This window comes from Trifolium pratense, linkage group LG6 (genome assembly GCF_020283565.1).
Source record: "Trifolium pratense cultivar HEN17-A07 linkage group LG6, ARS_RC_1.1, whole genome shotgun sequence".
Lineage (NCBI taxonomy): Eukaryota > Viridiplantae > Streptophyta > Magnoliopsida > Fabales > Fabaceae > Trifolium > Trifolium pratense.
The window spans coordinates 45,961,273-45,973,290 of NC_060064.1; the positions used below are offsets into that span (position 1 = coordinate 45,961,273).

The following is a 12,018-nucleotide window of genomic DNA, read 5'->3' on the forward strand; positions in this document are numbered from 1 at the left end:
CTAAGTGGAACAAGTTCGTGCCAACATCTTTTAATTTTTCTAGTATGTTCCGCTTTATGTATGTTTGATTGCTTCATTTTTTTTTTCTTACTCAATCCTATGAATAACTTTCAGTAACATGATTGAAGTTTTGATCACTAAGGCATCATAATAAATGTATTAAATGAATTCAATTCTTCATATTCAACATTTTGCTCTTAAAAAAAATTAGAGTGAAAAGACATCGCAAGAGAAACATGACAATCCAAATCTTAGTAACCTTACCTAAATTTTTTTGCTATCTTTTGCAATACCGTGAGAATTTTATTGATAAACAAAATAAAAAATACAAAAGATATTTTGGGGGGACTAGGCCAAAACCCAAAAAAACAATAAAATGTTTGGATAACTGTCTCATTAAAAACCTTAAAAGGAAAAAAGAGTACAGTTTCAACGAAGACCAAACACAATGAAAGCAACCAAGCATAGTTTAAATCTATAATTACCTATTGTATTTCTAGAGAAATCTTATTTGATTCCCCATGGTAACAAATTCAACCACATGAAGTCAAAAATTTGAAAACCATAATTACTTATTTTAATTATACATTAAAGATCTAAAATAATATAGATCATGTGTGTAGTGGTACGTTATCTATCAAATGGGTGCACAAAACTTATCTTTGCAAAAAAATTTATTAGGGCAGTCAAAATCTGTGAAGCATGGAGTTGCTGCATTGTCAAATAGAAAAAATAAAATTATTAAAAAGGGAAATAATATTATTTAGAAGATAAATTTGAAATTTTGAAAATTGTCTGAACAATGACATACCAGGACCACCATCACCACTAGTTATAACAAGAAGTAAAGAAAGAAAGATGATGAATGCAAAAACTAACATGTATATTTGAGCCATATTTGTTCTTATTTGCGTGTAGTAAATAGATTTTTGTTATCACTTTATAAGTAAAAATTTCATGTTTTGTTAATTTCAATTAAATAATATCTAGCACTTAGAAGTTGCAAGAAGCCAATTATAATATTTGCGTTTACCCATTTCAATTAAATATATATATATATATATATATATATATATATATATATATATATATATATATATATATATATAAGATACTCCAGCCTTATTTATAAACTAAAATGCAATTATTTTAAAAAGTAAAATAATTAGTGAGGGTATTTTTGGAACAACATTTTTTTTATGAACAATAGCATTAAATAGAGTTTAATTCCGTTACTTTTGCTTATATTTAAAGTCAAATTTTTTGTCAACTTTTGTTTATAAATGAGGCCGGAGGGAGACGGACAACAATTTGCTCGGCTAGACCTTTTATGTATAGCAAAACCTAATTTTTTTGAAAAATTACATTTATAAACCTAGGCGACACAACATTACTACGGATGACCCTTTGAACTCTTTTCAGATGGTCTACAAACTCTGGTGCTAAAAAACTAATTGTGTCAAATGCAAACGGTATAAAACATGTTGGTTGTCAGAACACGCTTTCTCATGTTTGACCGTTTTGGTTGAAGCAGTTTTGAAGGTTTCCCGTCCTACACCAAAATCCCCACACTTAGTCCCACAAGTGGGAAAACTCCAGTCAAATCTACACAAGCATGTTTCCCTCCTACCCATCCATAAAACAAAACATCCCCATGCCGAAGTGTTGATCTCCCTTCAAGAACATCCCCAGTAATGGTTTATGAATTTTTTTTGAATACCGTTAATCTTGATTGATCTCAATAATATATTAAATGATTTTTTATTTCTTTAAAAAAAATTATGGATGATCTATACGATATAAACTTTCAATCCAACGGTGGATTTTGTAAAATTTATATTCGCTAGAATAATATCGACAACTTGTGCATCATAAAAGACTTTGTGAAGTCTTCCGTATTAGACAAAGTCATTTTTATAATGGAGAATCACAAATTTTCACCACCCTTTAACAATTTTTTCTGATTCTTGTCTCTGGCCAAGTCATGACTGTATTTGAAGCCTGAAAGCTCCATATAATGAGATGCATGCTCCCCAAAAGTATCAAGTCACTTAGATTTCCTGCCTTAACAACTTAAGGACATACTACATCACAGTAGAGGACTTCTTCGCCTCAACCTAAGGACTTATAAGATATTACAACAAAGATTGTGTTTAAAACAATTCAAAGCAAAATGAAGCACAAACTGCAATGTATTGCTTTTCTAAGAAAGAGTAAGTTCTAAGAGCTGCACTTGATTTTGATATTCCTGAAATGTATAGCTAATCACACTACCAAAGCGTGTTATAGAGTAAACTTGATCGCTCGTTTCTTGTCAGCTATATCATGTATGTTGTGTATATTAATCTCCATTAGCTTGTTATTGATTATTATTATTTCTCTTCAACAATATAATTATCATTTGATATGATTAATGAATTACGAAGTTAGTTTATTTGATTATTCCTTGTGTTTAATGTTTTGTATGAATTCGCGACTTATATGATGATTTCAATGATTTGTTTTACTATGACGATAGGAATAAATCACCGATCTAGGAATAATTGATCAATTAAATTTCACTTAAGACATATCAGATTGTTAATTGAGATTTAACAGATTAAAGTTTATATTCCTCAATTGATCATAGATTATCGAAGACATTAGGAATCAATGATCAAGGAAGAGGATTATGTTACCACGACATTGGGCATAATCACTTGAGATTTAATCTAATCATGAAACTAAATTGAGTAATTTGTAATCATACATGAAATTACCAAGAGAAATAGTAATTAGATGAACCAAAAGGATCGATCGCTTTTCTTTCATTCAATTTGAATCCCAAGCTATTTCTAATTTTATGATAAAAATACAAACCAAGTTAAACTCCCCCCTTTGCATTTTAATTATTAATCCTAAATTAATTCAATTGTTTTGTCGAGATTGAAACAATCCCTGTGGATACGAACTTTGATTTTATTACTTGACGACTATTTAGTACACTTGCTAAATTTCTATCAACTACCTATATCAACAAGATGCATCTTCTTTTCGGTAACTCATTCGATAAGAACTCCACAATTAAGCGTGCTTGACTTGGAGTAGTCTTTAGATGTGTGACTTTATGAGAAGTTTCCCGAAAAGTGTGCAAGTGAGGACAAGACAGTCTGAAAAAACTCGTATTGATTTGTAGGGTCAGTTGACAATACGTAAAATCTTCTGGAATGTTACAGCTTTGATCAACAAATGTTTTCATTCTTCATATTCCCTTGTGCTAGTATATAAAGATGAGTTGGTAAAGACGATGAAAGTCTTCAACGAGTATCTAGCGGATGATGGATGTTGACTTTCATTTTCTGATCTTCTATGTTTTCTAGATGATGAAATGATCATTTTTTGAGTGCAGACGAACATAATCTTTTTTTGTTGTCTTTAGTAGATTGTCTAGACGATATACATATCATATACTGAGACGTTTTCTTTTGCGGTCTAGATGATGATTAGTTTGGATCAACAATATTTAATGGCCTTATTTTTTATGAAGCCTCGGTGTGATGCTGATCTAAAGGATTATTCTAAATCCCAATGGGTAGATGATTATAAGATTGTGTTTAATATTTTTTAAATTGTTTCTTATTTCTATGTTGAATACGCAGTTAGATAAATTGTTCATTTTATTAAGTTAAATATTTGTTATCATAAAAACCACTAAATGAGTGTGATATTGTCAAAAAATGAATAAATATTTTTATTTTTAATTTATAATGTTGTCACTTCTTCGATGCATTATTATTCATACAACTAATTTTTTTACTATCATTTTTTTATTGTTGTCTCTTTTTGAATTTTTTCCATGCCTATTACGAAAAGCTATAAGATGAGTAAAAAATATAAAATGAAGTGTAATAAAAAAAATAATGATAATCAAGATTTTTACGTGAGGTTTTTACTAAAGGTAAATGACTAGTATTGTCCTCGATACTTACAATAGAAATATAATTGGTCTCCCTGGGTGAGTATTGTCCTCGATACTTATAATAAGGTGTATGTAGTGGGTGAATTTGCATGTATCTTTACATGAGTTATTCCTTGTAGGAATATCAATATGTAGAAGAATCGGTGTATTTACCGGAAAACTTTGTAACTGAGATAGTATGAGCATGAGTTGTACTGTGACGGATACCCGTCACAGTAGTATTGTGCTGGATCCGGATATCAAAAACCTCATAATAATAAATCTTGATTACCTTACATTGATTTTTTTTTTATAGTGGTAATTTTTATTGGGACCTATATTTCTAATCATATAGCAAAACGCGTGTCTGTATTTTTTTTTTTAATGCGGAAATTTTTACTGATGAAAAATATGGTCTTATATTTACGGACATAGGTAGTAATTTTGATGACAACTTATATTTCTATTCATATATTATACGTGTCTATTTTTATTTTACACTTTCCATGCAAACATATATTTTTACTCATGCAATAAAACGCGTGTCTACTTTTTTATAATCTGTACACGAACCTATATTTGTCCTTGGAAATTGGAAAGAGAGCTTATAAAAAGGGACAAAGAAAATTCTCAAGAGAGTCTTAAATGACGGAAGTTGTAATTTTCACGGAGACATATATTTCTACTCATATATTAACAAATACAAGTGTCTACTTTCTATAATTTATATGAGGACCAATATTTTTACTCATATATTAATATGTGTGTGTCAGTTTTTTCTATATAATTTCAACAGGAATCTATATTTCTAATCATATAAAATACGAGTGCCTATTTTTTTTAATCTCTACGCTGACCAATATTTCTGCGCCGATCTATATTTCTACTCATATTTTAATATGCGTGGCTATTTTTTTATAATTTTTGCGTGACCTAAGTTTTTACTCATATATTAATATGCGTGCCTACTTTTTTATTTCATGGATAGGATAGATGTTTCACATTGATAGATAAAAAAATTACAAAAAGTATATTTATCCTTAATAATTTTAAACATACAAAAACACACAAGATAAATATTTGTCATTAGGCATAAAATAAATCACTAAACAAATATTTGTTATTTGATGAATATGAAGAAAAAAAATTGGACAAATATATGTTTTTTTTTTTAACGAAAGGAAAAATATTTGTTGTCTAACATAAATAATTTTCGATCGTTATCACCAGTAATTTTACCTCACTCTATAGATATCATACACCAGACCACAATTATTACAATGACGAAGATAATTTTATAATGGGACTACTATACAATATTCACCCTATAAATATAATTAAAAAGTATTGCGTATGAAATATTCACCTTATAAAATTGAATGATCTATGATGATCATCAAAAGTTTCGTATGAAATTTTTACAGAGGTTACCATCAACAGAGCTAGTTAAAAATTTAATGGCTTAATTAGTTAATTGGTCCCTTAAAAACATTTTAAGTTTCATAATGGTCCCTTAAAGAAAAAAAGGTCTGAATTGGTCCCTTAAAGACATATACCTTAACCATATTGGTCCCTTCCGTCTAATTTTCACGGAAAACGTTAACTTGTAATGACGTGGCAAGTCAAGGAATTTTTTTTTTTTTTTTTTGCAGATCTTCATCTTCTTCCTTCCCTTTCTTCACCATTTTTGCAGATCTTCATCTTCTTCCTTCCCCTTCTTCACCATTTTTGCAGATCTCGCATCATCATCTTCACATAAATCACATTCCAACATTCCGATTCCAATTCATTCTAATTCCATACCGATTTCTGTTTTTTATTTATTTAATTGCTTTTATAATCAAAGGTTGAATTTGAATGTTAATCAAAGTTTTGATTTTAACTTTTAAGCAACTCCTATGAATCCAGATCCGAAAAATCAAAGTTTGATTTTTAATGTCAATCAAAGGTTTGATTTTAGCAACTACCATGAATCCCATGAACCCAGATACGAAAAATCAAACTTTGATTTTTAACAACCCCATGAATCCAAAACTTCTAGATTTATTTGTTGTTTAACAACCCTATGAATCCGAAAATAGAGCAGTAGCAGAGAAAGGAAAAAAAACCAGTAAAAACCAAATCCCTCCACGCCTGCACCATTTCATTTTGTTGTTTATGTGTTTTTTGTGTTTTTCTGGATTTATTTGTTGAATTTATGAACATGATGATGAAAATGAAGAACAAGGTAAAGGAAGAAGATGAAGAAATAGAAAAGAAAATTAGTTGGTAATGGTGCACCGTTAGATATGGTGGACATTCAAAATTTAATGGCTATTGTTTTTCAATAAGATCAAACGGCTTAAATTAAGAGATTTATTGAGATCTATGGTGGACCAAATGTAATGTTAGTCCACCTAATACATTTTGTGTTAAAAACTAACAGAAGGGACCATTGTGACTAACAGTCATATAGTTAAGAGACCAAAATGAACCTTTTTTTCTTTAAGGGACTAATATGAAACCTAAAATGTCTTTAAGGGACCATTTTACTAATTAAGCCTTAAAAATATATATACAAGTACAACACATTGATGTACCATCATAAGAGAACTTAAAATAATTCTTTAATTAATTTAAATTTAAAAATGGCTTCTTACAAATCTGTAAGTACTAAAAACTATTAATTTGAAGTTAACAATGCCTTCGATTTTATTTATAAAGTCATCAACTAATTTTCAATTTCTTGTATGCAAAAGAGAAAAACAATGGCTAAAATTATCAAATCCATTCAAGCTTTTATCATATATTTTTCTCTCATTATTCTTGTTGCCAGCGACAGTAAGTTCTCAGCTTTCACACCTATTTCAAAGTATACTCTTTAATCTTTATATTATACATAATCGTTCATCCCTTTATAGTAATATTCCTTTATGCTTTTTTGATATTGCAGATAAGTTGTTTTGCTATAATGATGATGATTGTACTTCCAATATATGCCGCTCTCCTCCTTATGTTAGGAAGTGTCGTTTATTTTTGTGTTATTGTGAGCCAAAGTAATAAAATAAGTTGAAAAATGAATCTGTTTTTTAAGCATAAGTTTTCTAGTAAATTGGTACTGAAAGAGTAAATTTATATATGATTATTGTTTATGTTATGCATAATATTTTTCATAATTTATACACAGCCACAAGTCACCGCCACATAAGCAACAAGCAACGATGCTCTTTCGGGCCAACAGTCCGAATTGAATCTTAGACTATTCAACCTTAATCAACTATTCCTAATCCATGAAAACGAACCCATAAACTAACCACATAGAGAGAAACGAGCCATAACCTCTTGTATTTAAAGTCATTGTGCCTCTGAATCCTAAAGGATAAAAATGTAAAATGACATAAGATAAACTATTATTTAAAATAAACTATTAATTGATACTTAATTTCGGTCACACGGCGACTAAGTGATCCCAGAAAGGCGGCGCAGCAGAAAAGGAGGGCGTCAGGGAAAGGCTGTCGGCTACAGAAATTGCAAAGGCAAGGGTTTGGATAGCGGGGGTTCAATAGAGAGGGGAAGGGTTCGCATTAGAGAGAGCGTAGTTTCAAGACCCCTTTTCACATTGAATCCCGTGTTAAAAAAAATTCGATAATGATGGAAACGGATTTCCTAACGGCTAAGGGCTGTCCTATTAGAATCGTGTGACTGTGAACATTACTACTAATTTTTTAAATGAATTAATTTGATCCATTCGATCTAATAACTAACGGCTGAGATGCAAAACTTCGTGAAACTGCGTGGTTTTATTACTACAACAAACCGTGATCCTATAATGATATACACGAGTTAACTGAAAAGCAGAGACCAAAATTCATGACAAAAAATATTTGAGAGACCATACTTGATATATTTATAGGACCAAAAACATGTTTAACCTAAAATGAAATTTGATATATTTATAGGGTCGTCCGATTAGAATCATGTGACTGTGATCATTTCTATTAATTTAATAAATGAGTTAATTTGATTCGTTCGATCTAAAAATCAACGACTGAGATACAAAACAACGTGAAACTGCGTGGTTTTATTACTGCAGCTAATCCTGATCCTATAATGATATACTCCCTCCGTCAGAGGCGGAGGTACATGGGGGACAAGGGGTGGCTGTAGTCCCCCTAGCCTTTTCATAATTTTTTTACTAGTACTAATAGTATTATACATATCTAGCTATTGGACCTTGCTTCTTATGGTAAAATAGCCTTTTATTAACATTGTAAACTACACAAGAAATAATAATAGAATAAAATAAAATAAGTTGAGAAGTAAAACTTAATTGTCCTCCTCCCAATCTCCAAATTGCAAAACCCTAAAGAAGCTTTGAACCACTTATTTTGTCTTCTTCTCCAATTCCATTCATCTCCAATTTCTTTCCAAGTAGTAGATTTAAATTTAATATATATACTCTTTATTGTATTGTTGTCTTGGTAAGTTATTACTTTATTTTTCTATCCCACTTTGAGCTAGATCTTTTATTTTAAGAATTAACACCTGATTAACTTTATTTTTTCATAAGATTATGTTAGTGCTTGCATTTGTCTTATCTAAATTTATTTGAAAAATTGTGTTTTTCGCTAGTAGTCTAGTGACTAGAAATTTCACTTTTAAGGTAAATAAATGGAATGTCCTAGGTTTGAAACCTGACTCCTGCATAATATATATGATGTCCCTACCAACTGAGCTAAGCTCACGGAAAAAAAAAAATTGTGTTTTTGTTAGGTTGAAAATTGGTTAGAGAAAAAATAATTCCCTCATTTTTTAAGAGGAAAAGAGAGAGATAGTGAAGAAGTAGTGCATTTGAAAATTTACTTTTTCTATATACTAAATTATACCTTTTAGCTTGACCAAAAAAAAAATTCTTCCTTTTAGACTTGGTCCCCCCTATGTTTAAATCCTGGCTCCGCCCCTGCCCTCCGTCCCAAAATCAAAATATAAGCAAATTTAGTAGGTTAACAAAAATGAATGTATTTGGTCCAAATCTTTAACCAAATAAATTAAGTTTCTTTGACCCATATTTGCTTATATTTTGGACGGAGAGAGTACACGAGTAAACTGAAAAGCAAAGACCAAAATTCATGACAAAAAATATTTGAGAGACCAAAACTTTATATATTTATAGGACCAAAAACATGTACCCAAAATGAAATTTGATATATTTATAGGGCCGTCCGATTAGAATCGTGTGATTGTGATCATTTCTATTAATTTAATAAATGAGTTAATTTGATCCGTTCGATCTGATAATCAACGACTGAGATACAAAACAAGGTGAAACTGCGTGGTTTTATTACCGCAGCAAATCCTGATCCTATAATGATATACTCCCTCCGTCCCATAATATAAGCAAAACTAGGTCAATAAAAGTGAATGTATTTGTTCCAAATCTTTAACCAAATAAATTAAGTTTCTTTGACTCATATCTGCTTATATTTTAGAACTGAAAAGCAAAGACCAAAATTCATGACAAAAAATATTTGAGAGACCATACTTGATATATTTATAGGACCAAAAACATGTTTAACCTAAAATGAAATTTGATATATTTATAGGGTCGTCCGATTAGAATCATGTGACTGTGATCATTTCTATTAATTTAATAAATGAGTTAATTTGATTCGTTCGATCTAAAAATCAACGACTGAGATACAAAACAACGTGAAACTGCGTGGTTTTATTACTGCAGCTAATCCTGATCCTATAATGATATACTCCCTCCGTCAGAGGCGGAGGTACATGGGGGACAAGGGGTGGCTGTAGTCCCCCTAGCCTTTTCATAATTTTTTTACTAGTACTAATAGTATTATACATATCTAGCTATTGGACCTTGCTTCTTATGGTAAAATAGCCTTTTATTAACATTGTAAACTACACAAGAAATAATAATAGAATAAAATAAAATAAGTTGAGAAGTAAAACTTAATTGTCCTCCTCCCAATCTCCAAATTGCAAAACCCTAAAGAAGCTTTGAACCACTTATTTTGTCTTCTTCTCCAATTCCATTCATCTCCAATTTCTTTCCAAGTAGTAGATTTAAATTTAATATATATACTCTTTATTGTATTGTTGTCTTGGTAAGTTATTACTTTATTTTTCTATCCCACTTTGAGCTAGATCTTTTATTTTAAGAATTAACACCTGATTAACTTTATTTTTTCATAAGATTATGTTAGTGCTTGCATTTGTCTTATCTAAATTTATTTGAAAAATTGTGTTTTTCGCTAGTAGTCTAGTGACTAGAAATTTCACTTTTAAGGTAAATAAATGGAATGTCCTAGGTTTGAAACCTGACTCCTGCATAATATATATGATGTCCCTACCAACTGAGCTAAGCTCACGGAAAAAAAAAAATTGTGTTTTTGTTAGGTTGAAAATTGGTTAGAGAAAAAATAATTCCCTCATTTTTTAAGAGGAAAAGAGAGAGATAGTGAAGAAGTAGTGCATTTGAAAATTTACTTTTTCTATATACTAAATTATACCTTTTAGCTTGACCAAAAAAAAAATTCTTCCTTTTAGACTTGGTCCCCCCTATGTTTAAATCCTGGCTCCGCCCCTGCCCTCCGTCCCAAAATCAAAATATAAGCAAATTTAGTAGGTTAACAAAAATGAATGTATTTGGTCCAAATCTTTAACCAAATAAATTAAGTTTCTTTGACCCATATTTGCTTATATTTTGGACGGAGAGAGTACACGAGTAAACTGAAAAGCAAAGACCAAAATTCATGACAAAAAATATTTGAGAGACCAAAACTTTATATATTTATAGGACCAAAAACATGTACCCAAAATGAAATTTGATATATTTATAGGGCCGTCCGATTAGAATCGTGTGATTGTGATCATTTCTATTAATTTAATAAATGAGTTAATTTGATCCGTTCGATCTGATAATCAACGACTGAGATACAAAACAAGGTGAAACTGCGTGGTTTTATTACCGCAGCAAATCCTGATCCTATAATGATATACTCCCTCCGTCCCATAATATAAGCAAAACTAGGTCAATAAAAGTGAATGTATTTGTTCCAAATCTTTAACCAAATAAATTAAGTTTCTTTGACTCATATCTGCTTATATTTTAGAACTGAAAAGCAAAGACCAAAATTCATGACAAAAAATATTTGAGAGACCAAAACTTTATATATTTATAGGACCAAAAACATGTTTAACCTAAAATAAAATTTGATATATTTATAGGGAGAAAAAAACATGTGTTGTGCACAAATAGTAACAGAAGGTAATAATAACGAAATTGCAAACAATAAGAACACAAGAAGTTTGATAATGGAGTTCCCCTTAGGTACGTCTCCGGCTGCAGAATTCACTACAGCTCGTTTCTATTAGATGAAAGAATTCTGCAGCCGGAGACGTACCTAAGGGGAACTCCATTATCAAACTTCTTGTGTTCTTATTGTTTGCAATTTCGTTATTATTACCTTTTGTTACTATTTGTGCACAACAATTGGTATCAGTGATGACGCTTAATCCTGCGAAATTCGAAGTGGCAAGGTTCGACGGGACGGGCAATTTCGGATTATGGCAGAGAAGGGTTAAGGATCTGTTGGCGCAACAGAGTCTACAGAAGGCGTTGCGCGAGACGAAGCCGGCAGACATGGACGACACCGACTGGACAGAGATGAAGGAGAAGGCGGCGGGTTTGATACGCTTGTGCGTTTCAGACGAGGTCATGCATCATATCCTTGATCTAACAACTCCGAAGGAAGTTTGGGATAAATTGGAGAGTCAGTACATGGAGAACTTCATAAGAGGTGATGTTGCGTCGGTTGAGTCTGATAATGATGCAACAAAACTCTGGCATCTGCGTTTGGGTCATCTCAGTGAACGTGGGATGATAGAACTTCATAAGAGGAGTCTGTTGAAGGGTGTTCGTAGCTGCAAAATGGATTTATGCAAATATTGTGTTCTTGGGAAACAGTGTCGTGTTCGGTTCAAACCTGGGAAACACAAAACAGAAGGGATTCTTGATTATGTACATTCTGACGTGTGGGGACCAACTAGAGAAGCATCCATGGGAGGGTCAAGGTACTTTG

The 12,018-nt window shown here is 31.1% G+C and overlaps 2 long non-coding RNA genes across 2 annotated transcripts; one reads left to right on the forward strand and one right to left on the reverse strand.

The window, feature by feature from the left end:
* Positions 1-282: 282 nt before the first annotated feature.
* On the reverse strand, positions 283-1,022 carry LOC123891254. The gene is made up of 2 exons (XR_006803041.1): positions 812-1,022; positions 283-711 (listed from the first exon to the last, which is right to left on the reverse strand). It is a non-coding gene; the product is annotated as an uncharacterized LOC123891254 (long non-coding RNA).
* A 5,544-nt stretch (positions 1,023-6,566) lies between these two features.
* LOC123892596 lies at positions 6,567-7,089 on the forward strand. The gene is made up of 2 exons (XR_006803219.1): positions 6,567-6,757; positions 6,870-7,089. It is a non-coding gene; the product is annotated as an uncharacterized LOC123892596 (long non-coding RNA).
* The last annotated feature ends 4,929 nt before the right edge of the window (positions 7,090-12,018 follow it).